This window comes from Ochotona curzoniae, unplaced genomic scaffold (genome assembly GCF_017591425.1).
Source record: "Ochotona curzoniae isolate NIBS_2020 unplaced genomic scaffold, NIBS_Ocur_1.0 contig_3520, whole genome shotgun sequence".
NCBI classification, from domain to species: Eukaryota; Metazoa; Chordata; class Mammalia; order Lagomorpha; family Ochotonidae; genus Ochotona; species Ochotona curzoniae.
The window spans coordinates 21,498,715-21,515,779 of NW_024465894.1; the positions used below are offsets into that span (position 1 = coordinate 21,498,715).

General features: G+C 47.6%; 1 protein-coding gene across 1 annotated transcript in view; it reads right to left on the minus strand.

The window, feature by feature from the left end:
- DTD1 (D-aminoacyl-tRNA deacylase 1) overlaps positions 1-17,065 on the minus strand; it is a 107,557-nt gene that overhangs the window by 57,653 nt on the left and 32,839 nt on the right. The window lies entirely within an intron of this gene.

Below are 17,065 nucleotides of genomic sequence, written 5' to 3' on the forward strand. Positions count from 1 at the left end.
AGTGGATCACAAATGGTTGAACCACTAAACACAAACAAGTCACACACTAACATCCAAGAGAAGCTTAGAATTTGACCCAGGACTTGAACATCCTGGACAGACTACACAACAAGACTATTGGTTAACACTCACGGATAAGAAGAGGGTGGAGGCCAGACGGCATGCCATTGATAAGCTCCCCTCTGTGTACAAATGACATCAAGTCTGTTAACTCTTATCACAATTCATTAAGTTGACAGTCCCTGGGCAGGTGCTTGGTCGGCACCAAACAAGCCCCATGCCCAGCATTCACAACGCATGCTCAGGCCTTGACCCAAAAGCAGAAGACTTCTACAACTATGAAGGGTAACAATGAGTTAAGCAGCTCCTGTCTGCGCCCTGCAGCACATCTCTCTCATACAGTTCTGACAGCATGGTCCCCCCATCAGCTGACAGCCAGTTAACTTGTGCCACGGATGAGAAGGGCTGCTTTGTGGTGATGATCAGCAGTTAACTGATGGAGTATCTGGCTTTAGGCTCAACCAGTGGAGTCCCTCATCCATCCAAATGTTTTCAAGGGGAAAGAAGATGATTCAATAGTATGAAGGAATAAAGAACCCCTAAAATAAACATTTACTCCTTAGGGACATTTTCTAGATCCAATATCCTTCAAACTGTTGAGTTACAATATTAATTATGTTGCAAAAACACTGTTAGGAAAATGCTAATTTTGGAATTATATTCTGACCCAACACAGAAACAAATCTTTTTGCTTTAGTTAGTACAGATAAACTTTTCTATGACTATCCAAGTTTAAAGAACCAAAAGCAGCCATTTAATCTCACTAGATTTAGCTATGACTTGTGATATAAGAATAGTCATCAAATCTGAAGTCAGTTCATTATTGTACAAACATTTTGATGTCACAAAGACCTTAACTAGTTTATAAGCTCTCTCTAAACAGCTTGACACTTAAAAAAGACATCTTGATTTATGCAAAAGAGAGAAAAGAAGGGAGAGACAGAGATTTTTCCATCCTCTGGTTTACTCCCCAAATGTCTACAATCGCCAGATCTGGACCAGGCAGAAGCCAAGAGCCCTGGAGCTCCATCCAGGTCTCCCACACAGGTGGCTGGGGACCAAGCACTCAGGCCACCTTCCATTGCCTCCTGGGTGCATGATGAACAGGAAGCTAGACAGGAAGCAAAGCAGTCAGTTCTTTGCTATGTGACACATCAGCACTGCCAGCCTCACAGCTCTGTCTGCCTTAGAACAAGAATAATGTGCACAGTGTTAAAAGCCATCTTTCAGGGCAGGCGGCATTTGGATGGGGACTGGCTATTCTAGTGCTTGTAAGTGGAAGGGTCTCTGCTGCTGTCCAGCTTTCCATGTTGCTGCCTGCCCTCACACTAATTCCCCAGCAGCCTCACTGTCTCTCCCGACCAGGTCTCGGAAGTTAGGGTCAGCGGGGTACTGTGCTCGCACAGCTCATGGTTCTTTAAGAAAAACAAGGGGAAAAAAGTAGATAAAAATGTCCTGCAAGGCATCAGAAAGTAAGCAAATACAGCCATGCCAAAATATTCTTTTTAAAACATCTGTTCTAACAACAACCAATTAAAGTGATGACAGAGCCTATGAAAAGTAAAACAGATGCCCGTGCTGGGACTGTTTTCAATGCCTTGTGCAATAAATAGCACAGGAGTAAGTTATCCAGCTCACTCTGGCTTCAGCTTCTCAGTTATGAAGTCAATGCTTTAAAAGCAGCATAACTCAGCGTACACGCGGCCAAAAACATTAGGCCGTTCCACACGAATGGAGTCGGGGTGAAGGCCTCGAGAGGTAATGAAAAGGGGGGGGCCTCACCCCAGAGTTAGAGTCATACATCACAGGGATCAATTAGAACCTCTGCTTGACCCCAGATCCTTTGCAACTGCCATCTTTTAAATGTTCCTTTTTATTGATGCATATCTGAACTGTAATGAGGCCACAGCCTCAGAATCAGGCAGGAGGCCTGTAGACTCAGGATGCCACAGGAAGCCCTGCACGCCCTGTCCTCCCCGCCCCCAATTCTGCTGGGGAGCAGATGCCCCAATACCCTGCTGACTTCAGGGTGTTCATCTCAGGAGCACTCACCAAGGAATGACAAGGGGAGGCCATGGCCCAAACCACTGGGCCAACACACCCCACTCTGCATGGTTGCCCCACACAGTGCAAGCCCATCGTGCATGGCAGCAGTTCCCTGCTTTCGCATGCCACTGTCCTGAGGGACAGAACCCATAGGAAGTGTCAGATCCCCACCTTCTCCGTTCTTCTGCTTGGTTACACAAGCCAGCCTCCTGTGAGCCAACTAAGAACCATGAGGAGGCATGACTCTACTGTCTCCTGCCAGCCACAGGGCGCCTCTGCAGCCTGTGGAGTAGATTCCATTACAGCATTCACTGACAGCAAATATTTGTTGGCTGCCAACTCAGCGATGGGTGCTGAGGAGGCGGGAGAACTTTAACTTTTAGTTCGTGTCTTGAGTTCATCATTTACTTACAGAACAGGAATGAGCTCTTGAGGACTCAAATGGAGTCCAAGACAATGAGGATGCAAACAAATGGCTGTGTGCCAGCAGCCCACACAGACACATCATGACTGCCACTCAAATTCTAAAGCAGATGCAAGGCCATGTTAGCAGGCGAGGATGACAAGAAGGGGCACCACATTGCAGTTTTGCAGGGGAAAGAGTCAGTTCTGGGGAGCAGAACACAGTGTGTACATCTGCTGACAACTCCCATAGGCAGGCAGGGGCAGGCAGGGCTGCAGACACAGCCCTCTCTGGGCTCCAGTTTGATCCTCACCCTAAGGGAAGATGAGCCAGCACGAACTGACAGAGGGTTCTGCTGTGATCAAAGTGTTCAAGAAACACTGAGCAGCCCGTGGTGTGCAAGATGTACAACAGAGACCCCCGGCAGGCACACTGCCAGCAACCAGAAGGCTAAGCCCAGTTTGAAGTGATATGGTCAGGTTCAGCAAAACAGGGAAAATGTAGGTCACTGGCCCCTAATGTTTGGAAGCTGGGTAAGGGATGCGTAAAACGCTCCAAGTCCACAGCACAGGTACCCAGCCAACAGTGGCCATGGTGATGAGAAGGAACATGCCTGGGAGACAGATGGGGAACAGGACACCCAGGAAGAGCAGGGTAGAGAGGTACTGCATGACTTATCTGACAACAGAATCCAGAGCAGGTTGGGGAAAAGAGGAAGTCAGCAGAGGAAACACTCAGCCTGTGGCTCAGCAGCGGTCACTGGCCTGAGGGAAGATCCTAGAGGACACAGCACCAGAGACCCTCACCCAGCATGAGAAGACCCTGACCCCAAATAGCCAACCCCAGAGCATCCCCATCAACCTAGACACTGAGCCCTCTGGCACCTTGCTACACCATTCTGTCCACACCAACCAGTGGTGTGTGTGTGTGTTGTTCTACTGACATCTGGATATAGTTCTAAGTCTACAAGGGGGTACCCAGCTAATAAAGCTGGAAAACTGGGCAACAGTCTCATTGAACTATGCACCAGCAGCGGGCTGTGCCTCGCAAACACCGCCATTCTAGATGGAGGCTGTGCCTCCAAGATACCCATTAGCCAGGACAAAGGGAAACAAACCCCTCCTCAAATGTGCCACAGTTGCTAAGGTGTCCCACTGGATAGCATCGAAGCTGAAAGGAAAAACCTTCCTACTGCCTCGTGTCTGGCTATGCAAAGCTGGGCAGCAAAAAGATCTAGTTTCCATAAGAAAGAAAGAGGGGCCTGGCATGATGGCTCAGCAGCTAAATACTCACCTTGCATGCACCAAGATCCCATGTGGGCGCTGGTTCATGTCCTGCAGCTCCATTTCCCATCCAACTTCCCTCACTTATAGCCTGGGAAAGCAGTAGAGGATGACCCAAAACCTTGAGACCTGCATCCACATTGGAGACCTGGAAGAAGCTTCTAGCTTGTGGCTCCTGACTTTGAATCAGCTCAGCTCTGGCTATTACAGCCACCTGGGGACCAGCAGACTGAAAATCTTTCTGTCCTCTCTGTATATCTTCCTTTCCAATAAAAATAAATAAGTCTTTAAAAATGAAAGAAAGGAAGGAAAGAAAGAAACAAGGGGAAAATAGAGGGGGAGAGAGAGAGAGAGAGAAAAGGAGGGAAAGAAAAGAAAAGGAAGAAAGGAAGAAAGAAGGAAAGAAAGAGAAGAAAAGAAAAGAGAAGAAAGGAGAAGCAGAGAGAAAGGCAGTTCAGAGGGTACTAGCCTATGCAACTACTCACCCCACTCAGCAAGCCCACCATGGCTTGGGACACATTGGACACTGGTCCTGAGTGTTACAGCTCCTTAGAACCATATCGTGGTGCAGATAGTTAAACTGCTGCCTGAAATGCTACCACCCCATACAGACACTGCTCTGTGCCCCAAATGCTCCACTTCCAATCCAGTTCCCTGCTAATGTGCCTGGGAAAGTAGCAGAAGATAGCCCAAGGTTTTGGGCCCCTGCACCCATGTGGGAGACCTGCATGGAGCTCCAGGCTCCTACCTTCTTCCTGGTCCGGTCCTAGCCATTGTAGCCATTTGGAGAGAGAATCAGCACATTGAAGATCTCTTTCTCCATTTCTTTCTCTCTCTCTTTCTGGCTTTGCTTTCCAAATACATAAATACGTCTTTTTAAAGTGATAGGGCTTTTAGAAACTGAACTGTTTACAACTCACCCCACTGTTGTGTTCTTAGGCAGCTAGGTCAGGGTCACAAACTTGGAAGCTACACCTTCCCCATCCACATAATCCTTTCTGCCCACCACTTGCCATCACCTGGAACCTAACAGTGAGTGGTACTGCATTGTTGTGGAACCAATCGCCTCACAAGCTCCTATAAAGGCCCATGATAGGAAGCAGCCCTCTTTTTTTGTCACGTGTTTCTGTTGCTCTTGCATTCTGACTCTTAGCCTGCTCTCTGGTTGCCGCAGACAGACTTGGAGGACAGACAGCCCCTGAGCATGGCCTGCTTCTGTCTGTATTCCTCACCCTATGCTCACTGCTTGGGTGAGCCAGAGAAGACGCAAATGCTAAGATGCTTTGTGTTTCTAACTTGCATACTTTCAAGAGTTCTAGGAGAGATGAGACCCAACAGTAATGGAACGTGGACAGAGAAGTCAGGAATAGGTGAATGTTTGCAGCTTTGTGTTTCCAGGTTGTTTGTTGCATGTCTCTTAGGACAACTTACATTGCTAGGGAAGCTGGAACACAGGTCTTCAATTTAACGGATGGATTTCATGGTAATGTCCATTTGTTCCTCTCTGGGTTTTGATTCAGACTGGATTGCCATATGCACTTGTCAATTGCTAGTTTCTAGTGGGCCCTGAAATCACCAAGCTGGTTGATAAAGACTCCTTAATGCATTCTAGACCTGTCTGGCGTGATCTCTCTCGCACCCCGCAACACACTGGCATCCCATACACAGAAATTCACAGAAACATAAAATTCCACAGATTGCCCAAATGCATCTCCCAGTTAGGTAGCACTCAGCTCTCATTACTATAGCAATATCCCAAAATATACTTTTTGAGTTTCAAAACAGAATTTAAAAATAGATAATAAAAACTGGCACTACAGACATCTGGTATCTTCAAAACATAAACACATGGACAAACATATGTTGTTCCGTTCAACAGTTTTATAAGAACCAAACACAGACAGTTGTAACACCTTCCGGGAGTTATGTTAAAAGCCAGGCCTCTTGTTTTCTTAGGAAGAAAGAGCTAGCAGCCCCTGACTATACTTGCCAACTTGCACACATGTCAGATACTGGAGTATCTTGCCCTGGGTATCTCTGGGCCGTGGGCACACAGTCATGCCAGCTAGAGGAAGGTGTGCACTCACACCCCATAGATCTGGCGAAGGTCTTCTGCAGGTCAAAGAGTGTGCCAGGTACCAGAGGCAGAGGCATTGAGAGAGAGGACAGGATGCTCAAACCAGTGGGCACCAGATTCCCAGGGGCGTGCTGGAGGCTTCTGTTGTCCAGAAAATTGATTCAGGGAAGAATTGTGTCTGCAGTCATTACCACAGAAGACAGTGGTCATTTTACATAAGGTTATGATCGTTGACAACTATCTGAATGAGTAGCAGGGCAAAGAAGAAATACCTTCACCCGATGAACAAAGGTTTAATGAAATGCCTACTGTGTGCCAGCCAGGATCCCACCTTCAAGTGACAGTAACCTCTGAAGCGCCACCTGCCCTTCAAGTGAGGGCTTTGTGGGCATAGCATCCACACCGGGCATCCCCTGCCTGACCTGTCAGCATCTTCACTCTATAAAGCTCAGGCAGGGTTCCTGTGACAGCACTAAGTCTTCTCTCTGGGAAGAGCTGAGCTATCTTTGAACCCTGCAGTCCCCCTACCCCCTCCACTTTCTGGAACACCTGCTGCTGCTGAAAAGCGGGCCCTGATCTGACAGGCACCAGCTGCCACCAACAAAACACTTCAGGTAGAAGCAGCACCAGCTGATGGGAAAGGCGCACGTCCAGGAAGCCGGGGGCTGCTTTCCAGCCTCCTTGCCACCACAGCTTCCGTCACGGCCATGTCCGCTCAGAATTCTCTCACACCTGCTGTGTGTCAGGAGTCCTCAGCCATCCCAAATGCCTCCCACTGCCAAGTTTGACAGGATATATTTGCTCACTGATGCTTCAAGGAACACTGGGGTCTTGTTTTTCTGTCTCTCCCACTCTCTGTGCTTGGAAATCCGGCACAAGTCTCTTTTTTCCTTCAACTCTGGGTTTCATTTATAGAGGCTGGAAACTAATGTGCATTTTGGCTCATGTAATGAGAAAAAAAATCCTTTTGATTAAAACACACACAAACTAATTCCTTTTTAGAAGCAAACAAAACTCCATGTTTCTTTAACAGAAAACTAAGTAGACAAAGTGAAATTACCAAACTAGATCAAACTCTGCTGCAGATGACAGAAAGTGGGAAGAAAATCGCATCAAGAAGACAGTGAATTCAGACTGAAATTCCAGCGGCAAGGGAAAGAGACTCGTCCTACTGACAAAAGAATTAGAGCTGCCGGGTTTAACAGAATACAGGACAAGCAGTTGAGTCTGAAGTTCAAATATCCCAAGAGATTCACTTACAGTAAAAAAGTACTCCTCACTTATCTGAAAATCACACTTATCATGGTATCTGCAACCCTACTAACAACATGTGCGCAAAGCTCTCCCTGCAAGGGATCAGGCCGAGGCCTCCTCGCTCCAAGGGTGGGCTGTGCCCAGTGACACTCTCCAGGGACAGAGAAGGGGAGGGAAAAGCATGACTTGTGGAGGAGCACCCTGGCCAGCACAACCGTGACCTAGTGGCCAGTCAACATGACCAGGGTGTCCTGTGATTGTCACATTCCACATTGTATCCCTGACACGGTGAGATTTTTTTTTTAAAAGGCCATTCAGCTTTGGGGTGTTCAGACCCCGTCTATCTCCAGAAAATCCTGGACATCTTACAGGACCCAGGGCTCACGAAAGTCATCAAAAGCAAGGGAGACTGAGACACCGGCCAGACAACAAAATGCAATGTGGTGTCTGCAAGCTCTGGGCTCCAGTGCAAACAGCACCTGTACAGAATCCCGTGCCGAAGAGCATCCTAGGACTGCAAGCACCTGCTCCCCAGCTACAACCAGAAGCATGCTCCTGTCTGCACAGCTGCATTTGAAAACCTGTAACTCTGCCTTTCACATAAATAAATCTTAAAAAAAAAAAAAAGATGCAAACTGCAAGTGTATGTGGGCCACTGTAAGAATAAACCATAGAGGTGCTGGTACACGACCCAGCAGCAAGACGTGGCCTGAGATATCCACTTCCCACACTGGGATGCTGGGCTCTAGTCCTCATGCTCTCATTTCTAGCTTCACATTCACGCCACAGGAGGCAGCAGGAACCGAGCTACCTGGGTCCATGGCACCTGCCTGGGAGACTCGCATGGAGTTCCTGGCTCCTGGATGTGGCCTGTCCCAGCCCCATTTGTTGTGGCCATTTGGGAAATGAACCAGCAGATGGAAAAAAAAAGTCTCTTTCTGTTCTTGACTCTGTCAATCTCTCTCTTTCTCTTCCTACCTTTTAAATAAATTATTTTAAAATACACATTTAAAATACTAAAACCCACCCTGTAGCCTGCAGGCATTCTTTTTGACATGGCCACGAGCAGCACACACAGCCCCTAGAGCCCCCATCTGCTTTCCAGCCCAGGCACTGCATACCCTGGGAGCTGGGACACACCGGTCACGGTATTCCCATGCCTAACATTCTTCCAGGGCTCCCCAAGATCCTGAAGAGAAGTTTCGCCACCAGGGGTGTACATGTCTGTCCCCTCCCCACCACCAGGACAATGTGTAGAGGTGGAAGGAGGAGACAGGGCCAGGAGGGCTCTGCCCTGGTAGACGGGGTGAAGGCCAACACTGCAGAGCACATCCCTTAAAGAACCAAGTGTTTGGCCCTCGTCTCCCTCCCACCCTCCCCACCCTCTGTCTGTTAGGTGACAGACAGAAGGTACCTAGTTATACAGACGAGAGACACTTGCTGCCTGCAAGGGCTAGAGTTACCTGCTTCTTTCTCCTGGGACCCTGGCGAGCTACCTGTGCACAGAAGGGGTGTTCAGTCTCTATGTCCTAAATGACAGGCATGGAACCTTAATACAGTGGATGCTACAAGTGTCAAGTTCATGAAGAGATGGACAGAAGAATCACATCAAGGGAGGGAGAAGGGTGAAGTGTAGGTACCAGAAAAGTCAAAGGGGTGGAGAACTGGAGGGGAAGCAGGGGAAGTGGCCTGGATCTGGGCTGCTACCCTGGAAAAGACACACACTCCCAACCCCACCCCAAAGTTCATCTGAGGGTGACAGTCCTGCCATTGCTTCAGCAGGTGCAGGGGGACAACATCTTTATATTTTAAAAAAAGAAAGATTTATTTATTTTTATTGGAAAAACACATTTTACAGAGAGGAGAGTCAGAGAGAAAGATCCTCCATCTGGTTTGCTTCCCAAGAGGCCGCAATGACTGAGCTCAGCTGATCTGACCCTAGGAGCAAGGAGCTTCTTGCGGGTCTCCCACACGCGTGCAGGATCCCAAGGCTTTGGGCTGTCCTCTACTGCTTTCTCAGGCAACAAGCAGGGAGCTGGATGGGAAGTGGAGCATCTGGGACACAAACCATATGGGATCCCAGCACTTGCAAGGTGAGTATTTAGCCACTGAGCCATTGTGCCAGGCCCACAAGGGATAAATTCTATAACCTTTATGCTGAATGCTAAATTTCCCCACAGGAAGCACAAGGAGCCCTTCCTGTGTTTGCCCCCAAGTCCGCTGACCTCAGTCAGAAGAAACAGCAAAATGGCAGGCAGTAACACTGACATCCCACCCAAGAACGGGGCCTGGGAAGAACAGGGTACCCTACATGGCCAAAGTACCCCCACATAGCCAGCATCCCTATGAGAACAGCATCTCCAGAGACTGCCAGCACAGATGCTGGCTGGTTGTGCATTAAGTAACAACTACCAGAAAGAAGTGTTAACATAGTAACATAGAGAACCTGAGCTCTGGTCCTGGGAAAGTTTATGGCCAGAAAACCCCTTAGTAAGGGAAGAGGGCTGGTCTCTTGGGTGAGCCCACAGATTAAGGCACTCAATTACCTACTGTGCCTCAACACACCATGAAGCTTTTTCTCCAACACTGAAAACAAGACTTCTTGGCAGGCCCAGTGCTGTAGCCTAATGGTTAAAATCCTCGCCTTGAATGCACCACTCTCACCCACTGATACTGTCCTCACATTTGAATTGCCACCCATCTAAAGAGAGGCAGCAACAGGTGCTTAACCATCTGTGTTTCCCAGAGGACCAGGAAGAGCAAGCCCCTTTACCAGTGGTAAGGGCCGTTAGCATTGCTTCAGGGAATTATCTGTGAACAACCTTGACCTACAGGGATCTAAGTAAGCCTGCTAGAGCAGCAGGCATTCTCCAACATTCCCAACAAGGATACTGCCACTCAGAGGACAAAACCGAGAACTTCTCGGAAAAAAAGCCAAGGGCTAGAAGTTATCAGGAGGTCACAGCAAAGCACGGGGAGAATGTAACTATCCATGTCTCCTTCACTTTCCCGTGTTTCCTCCTTTCTCAGACAAAAAACCAGAAGTAAGTAAATTCAGACAACACTGATTACTGCCACACTGTCTGTGCCGGGAGAAAAAAAAATGAAAGCATACATTAAATGCCCACCAATTCACCAAAGAATATAGTCCCAGAGTGAAATCCCATCCTGGGGATCCCACATGTCACCCTGAGCATCCTGCCCACTCGGATCCCCTTCTGGGGGTCCCACGTGTACCCCTGAGTATCCTGCCTACATGTATCCCCTTCTGGGGGGTCCCACGTGTCCCCCTGAGTGTCCTGTCCACACTGCTCTCCAGCTGAGCAGTCCACTGGCGGTACACACCCAGGGACACCCAGGAACACAAATGCTTTGTGACAACCCATGATCAATCCATGATCGATGATCCATGACGACCCAGGATGACACGGTGGCTCACCAGCTTTCCTCTCTACCTCTGGGAATTTGAAGGCGTAGGTATGTAGGGCAAAATTTTAAAAATCAGTATCTCAGAAAAATTGTCACAAAAGATCCTCACCCTTGGGATAAACAGAAATTACTACACTCATAAAAGAAGCAAACACCGACTCGGGGAGATGAAGCAACCAGCTCGGCACAGCCATGGTTAGAACGGGTTGCTAATGGATTAACTCATTAGTCTATAATAATCACTCCCATAAATTCCGTGGTAATCAAAGCTATTCATAACCAGACAAATTTAAGAGTGTCTGTGAAACAGATAGAGAATTGGAAGCATTCACACTGGACCCTCATGTCCTCAATTTCACGGGGACTAGAAAGTTACGGTTTCTCGTTTTGTTAACATTAAATTTAAATGGATATCACCGCAGAGCCTAGCTCTTCAATAACCAAAGCCCTCTTGAAAATAACCTTTTATTGTAAATGACAGATGGAAATAAAATACAGAAGCAGTTATTCATTTTCCAATTCACGATTACTCTTTAATTTTTTTCTTTTTTATTCAAAAAGCAGGTAGACACCAGAAAATCAAAACAAAAAAAAACAACCTTTCATCCTCTAATTTTCTCCCCACATGTCCTCACTAGCAGGGGCCGGGCCAGGCTGAAGCCTGTAGCCAGGAACTTAACTCAGGTGTTGACTTGGGCACCAGAAACCCCACAACCTGAGCCCTCCCTGCTGCCTCCCAGGACCTGTGCCAACAGAAAGCTGGGGCCAGGAGCCAGTGCCAGGCTTTAAAAGCATGTACTCTGATATGAAACCTGTCCTGGCCACTGGACTTCATAAGACAATAGTCAGTAGTAAATAATAATCAATGCTCAACACACAAGAGGTTCTGCTAACACTTCAACTAGCGATCTGCTAGGGGTGGCAGCCCCGCAGAGCCTGTCCCATGGAAGATGACATTTGTGAAGACTATCTGAGGCAATGTGTTCTGAAGGAGAGTCTTTCTGTTAGGACCCCACTCTCCTACTTGGCAGCCCTGCCAGATGACCTTGAACGAGTCGTTCAGAGGATGCGCATGCTTCTCCCTTCTTGCCCTGGCTCTGTGGGTAATGCATATGGGAGTAGAACTTCAAAGCTGTTCTCAAAAACGTTTCTACTATTATATGCTATTTATTATAATCCTCCTTCATACATAACTTCATTTCCAAAAGCAAGGTTTACTTTGAGTGTGAGACCTTTCTAAAAATTTTTCCTAACATTTCTTTAAAAAAGAAAGAGAAAAGAAAACTCTTGGAACAAACGCCAAGAGCTACAATCTGCTGTCATCCGGCCAGGGTGGGAGTGCAGCCCCAAGGGCTCGTGTGTTGGAGGCCTAGTCCATAGTGAGGGGCTGTGGGCAAGTGGGGTGTAGCATGAGGAGGCGGAGCTGACAGAGAAATAAGGAGGCCACTGGGAGAGCTGCCCCAGCAAGGGCTGGCAGGGGCTCTCTGGGAGCTCCTAAGACAGCTGGGAAAGTTAGCCAGGCCCCAAAAGCACGGCCTGGGCTCCCGGTCAGAGACAGATCGCTTCCCTCCACACACACCCTCACCCACCAAGCTGTCTGGCAAGAGCCAAGTCCAGGCAAGCATCACACCCTTGGATCTCCAAAACTCTGAGCAGCGGACCTCTTTTCTTTATAAAGTTAGCCTGCCTCCAGTATCTCATCACACTAACAGACAATGCATAACACACTAACCCAAGAATGAAGGTGGATGAGCAGTTGATGAGCTGGCATCCATCTGATTTTTAAATAAGCATGCTATCTGTCTGTTTGGCTTATATACCTTTCATATTAAGTGTAGCTCATGAACAGGTAAAATTATCTGCATTTCCTAAAATGCCTTGAATATTGGAGTAGCCTTTTTGCATTCAAAAACCACACTCGACTGCTACTTTCACATATTAGTTACACTTTAGATCAAACTTTAAGAAAAGCTCAATTATGAATCCATTAAATTTTCTTAAATGAATTCTTAAATTGGATAATGTTCAGCCACAACCCACTAGGTAAAAGCTGTAACTGCAGCTGGAGGTCTCTTTGCCTCAGGAATGCTTGGGCATCCCAACAGAAACTCTATGTCATTAGTGAAATGGGCCAATACTTGCTCCAAACACTTGTTTCCTCAAACCCCCAATGCCATGGAGTCCCTGGATATCCTTTCCTAAATTCCACCCAGCAAAAATCTCCCATTTGTCTTATTACTTTTTGTCCTGCCCAGCATTCATACAGAGTTCTGCCATCTACAAAGAGTTTGCCTATCATATTTCCAATACCACTGCTTCAGACTGATGCAAAGGCAGATGCTGCTCCTCATATCCAAGGCAGGTCCACAAACTAAAGTGAGAGCATCTACCCAAAGGAGGGCCTGAGGCCCCTGGACTGCACACACAGGACCTTGTCCTGGGGCATAGCTAACACTATACCCTTGATTATTACATACAAGATGGCCTTCATAACACTGGAGCCAGAAGCACCAAGGCCCTCCAGGCTGCACCGGGGTCCCTACAGACCCAGCCTGACAAAATCTAGATGAGGCAGAGCAGGAACCAGAAAGCCAAGTGTCAGACTTAATCCTCCCAGGAGACAATCTACCAGAATGGAAAAAACACAGGAAGAGGCTTTCCTCTCACCACTTTAGAAAATATTTTCTGGGCCCAGTGGATGGCTCAGTGGTTAAATCTTCCCCTTGCATATGCCTGGATCCCACTTGGACACCAATTCGTGTCCTAGTTGCTCCACTTTCCATCCACCTCCCTGCTTATGGCCTGGGAAAGCAGTAGAGGATGACCCAAGTCTTTGAGATCCTGTACCTACATTGGAGACAGAGAACCTCCTCCTGGTTTATGGCTTCAGATCAGTTCATCTCCAGCCACTTAGGGAGTGAACCAGCAGATGGAAGATCTTTCTCTCTGTCTTTCATTCCCTCTGTAAATCTGATCTGCTCTTCTGATAAAAATAAATAAATCTTTATAAATACATATATATTCTCCCAACTATGATTGTCCAAGTAATCTGGGTAACTTGCCTAACAACACCTAGAAGTGCACTTTATGTTAAGGGTGGGGTCCTTAGCATAAAGGCAAACACTGAAATGAAGCGACGTGGAGGTGGCTGCAATCTGTCCTCTGGCCCTGCCTTTAACACCTGCCCCAACTACTATAGACAGCTGCAAGTAAGCTCCAGCCTAGGTGATAATCAAGCCTGCTCAAGCAAGAACTGGGGTTCTTTTTGTCCTGTGCCTTCCTGGAAGCCTGCCAGCCTGCTTGTGCAGCCAGTGCAGGGACAAGCAGTGCTAACAGTCCTGCCACTCAACCTCTGGGCAGATAACCCTGGGGTGGCATTCCAGGCTCCAAATGGCATGTTGTACTCCAAACGAGTGGGTTGGTCACAAAGACCCACCATACCCCTCCCTCCATCTCTACAAGATTACCAGGATCTGGAAAACCCTAGGTCTCCCAGCCTTTGAAGGAATGCTCTCAGCCTAGATCCTGTGCCCTGAAAGGATGCCAGATCCCACTCAAACTGTCGTCCCCCAACCTCAGGTTGCACCTTAGACTCACCTGGGAGTTCTGTAAAGTCCTGATGCTCTAACCACTAGCATAATGACACTGACCTACTGGGGTGGGGTCCAGGCTGCCCTAAGTTCGGTCCTGGAAAGAGGATCAGGACACACAGAGGCAAGTCTCCTGGGGCCACTCAGGAAAGGCTAAAGACAAACCCTCTCTTTCCCAAAATGTGCAAGAGGCAGAGGGCCCACTAATAGGGGTGGCATCTAGCCCAGTTACACCAGCATTTGTTCTTAGGAGAGTAGAATCACTCCACACGGGTTCTCACTTCTCTCACACTGCCACGGAGCTTCCTGTGCTTTCCCATGGAAGGGCATAAATCTCTATTGTGTCCAAGATCTAAAACTAGCCAGCTGTCATCGAACACCTGTTACGCCAATCCACCTTTTCTCCATGATCTGAATGCTACCTTTATTAGACTCCCCACTCTCCCCAGACTACCAGGCTTCCTTTCTGGTCTTCTAGATAATCTGCTCACAGGCTCTCCTACTCTGCACCTGCTTTCATTACCATTACATATCAGGCATTGTGAAACTTACAATGAACTCACCCTTGGTGAGTTCTCTTCTTTTAAATTACATCCATTGCAGACCTGGTGCAGTTGTCTAGTGGCTAAAGTCCTCGCTTTGAACACAGTTGGGATCCCATATGGATGTTGGTTCTAATCCTGATGGCCCCACTTCCCATCCAGCTCCCTGCTTGTGGCCTGGGAAAGCAGTCGAGGACGACCCAAAGCCTTGGAACCCTGCACCCACGTGGGAGACCCAGAAGAGGTTCTGGGTTCCTGGCTTCAGATTGGTACAGTCCCGGGCATTGTGGCTACTTGGAGAGTGAGTCAATGGATGGAAGATCTTCCTCTCAGCCTCTCCTCCTCTCTGTAGATCTGACTTTCCAATAAAAATAAATGTGTTTAAAAAAAAAAAAAAGCAGAAATCTGATGAAATTGATTCTCCCAAATTGCCACCCAGTTGCCCAACTATATAACTTCTTGAAACCTCTTCCATCCGTCATAGTGCATAGTGCCTGCTTTACCACATATTACATCGTCACGCAAGCAAAAGTGCTTATTCACTTGGGAACGGCCTCTTGCCTCTCCCTGTCTTGGTCTTAGCTCCCTGAGGGGAGCTTCTCTTCTAGCAGGGGGAAGAGGCAACACATCTAGAGTACAGAACCAACACATATAGATACATTATGCGACAATCATCTGATCTGACAGGAGCAAGACAAGGAGCAGGATGGGAGGGCTGCATAGGGCCACTGCAGTGTAGAGTACAGCAGTCAGGTGCAAGCTTGGAAGCACAGAGAAGCCTGGCCAAGGGGTGGGGGCCTAGGGGAAGGGCTGCGGTGTAACAGAGGTGGCAGGGCTGACTCCATGGGTGTGTGACTGCATCAGGCATATAGAATCCTGCTAGCAAAAAGGCCTGGCTGGGGCTAGCAATGTGGCATAGTGGGTAAGGCTACTGTCTGTGACACTAGCATCCCAGGTGGGCACCAGTTCAAATCCTAGCTGCTCTACTTCTGATCCAACTCCCTGCTAATGTGCCTGAGAAAGCAGCAGCAGATGGCCCAAGTGCTTGGGTGTCTGTACTGACATGGGAGAGCCAGAAGAAGCTCCTGGTTCCTGGCCCAGTCCTGGACGTGGCAGCCATCTGAGGAGTGAAGCAACATATCCAAGTCTTCCATCTCCATCTCCCCATCCTGTCTGTGTAACTCTTTCAAATAAAGAAATAAATATTTTTGTAAAAAGGAAGGAAGGAAGGAACGAAGGAAGGAAGGAAAAAGTGGAGGGGGTGATTTCGTTGAATGTTCTGCTATCACAATCTTGGGAATCTTAGTAATTTTAGCTTTGAATCTGAGGACCATGACATGTATGCCTGAGCAGAGGACACACGCCCAACATGGAGATGGACACTTCTCCCTGCTACCCACAAGCACGGAAGTCCAGGGCCTCACACCTGAGTGAAGGGCTGCCCTTCCAGCTTCACAGACAACAGTGTCTACGAGACACAAAGAATCAAGGAAGCCCTTCTTAGTTTTACATGATCACATCATTCTCTGAAGCCTGTAGCCACTGCTCAGCCTAAACATGACACAGAAAGAGAGAAGCAAGGCAACTCCTAGTTCTTTCCTGTCCATCCTTCCTCCCTCATCAGTGAACCAGAGGAAAGGATGTTGGTAGGATGTGTACATACCAAGAAGAGAAGCAAAAATAGGTAAGCTCATTTGCAGTATTCTAATAAAAACAAAATTCCCATTGGTGGCGCAGTACATGCTAAGCCTCCACCTATGGTGCCAGCATCCCATGTGGACACTAGTTTGAGTCCAAGCTGCTCTACTTCTGATCCAGCTTTCTACTAATGGCCTAGGAAAGCATCAGAAACTGGCTTAAGTCCTCAGGACCCTGTATTCTTCTGGAAGACCAGGAAGAACCTCCTGGTTCCTGGCTCCTGGCATCAGATCACCTCAGCTCCGGCCATTGCAGCCATCTTGGAAGTGAGCCAGCAAATAAAAGATCTCTCTCTTTCCCTCCCTCTCTTTCTCTCTCCTTCTCTTTCTCTGTATCTCTGACTTTCAAGTTAAATAAATAAATCTAAAAAAAAAAAAGCAGTCACCTTAATTTGGGGGAAAAAATGAATGAAATCCCCCACGCATGCATGAGTGGCAAAACACAAATAGTGTCAATTTGGCAATCTACAGATGAGTTAAATTTGTTTTTAAAGGTGGCACTGCATAATATAAGTGGTAAAATCCATGCTAATCATTTCTTTTTTCCCTTGTTAAAATGGCATTAAACAGAAAATAAAAAGCACCATGACAATTTGAGAGAAAGACTGAGAAAGAAAGGGGGAAGGTTGACATTTTGGTCTCTTAAAGGCACATTTTGAACAGGGAGCTTGGCACCAAGCCCTG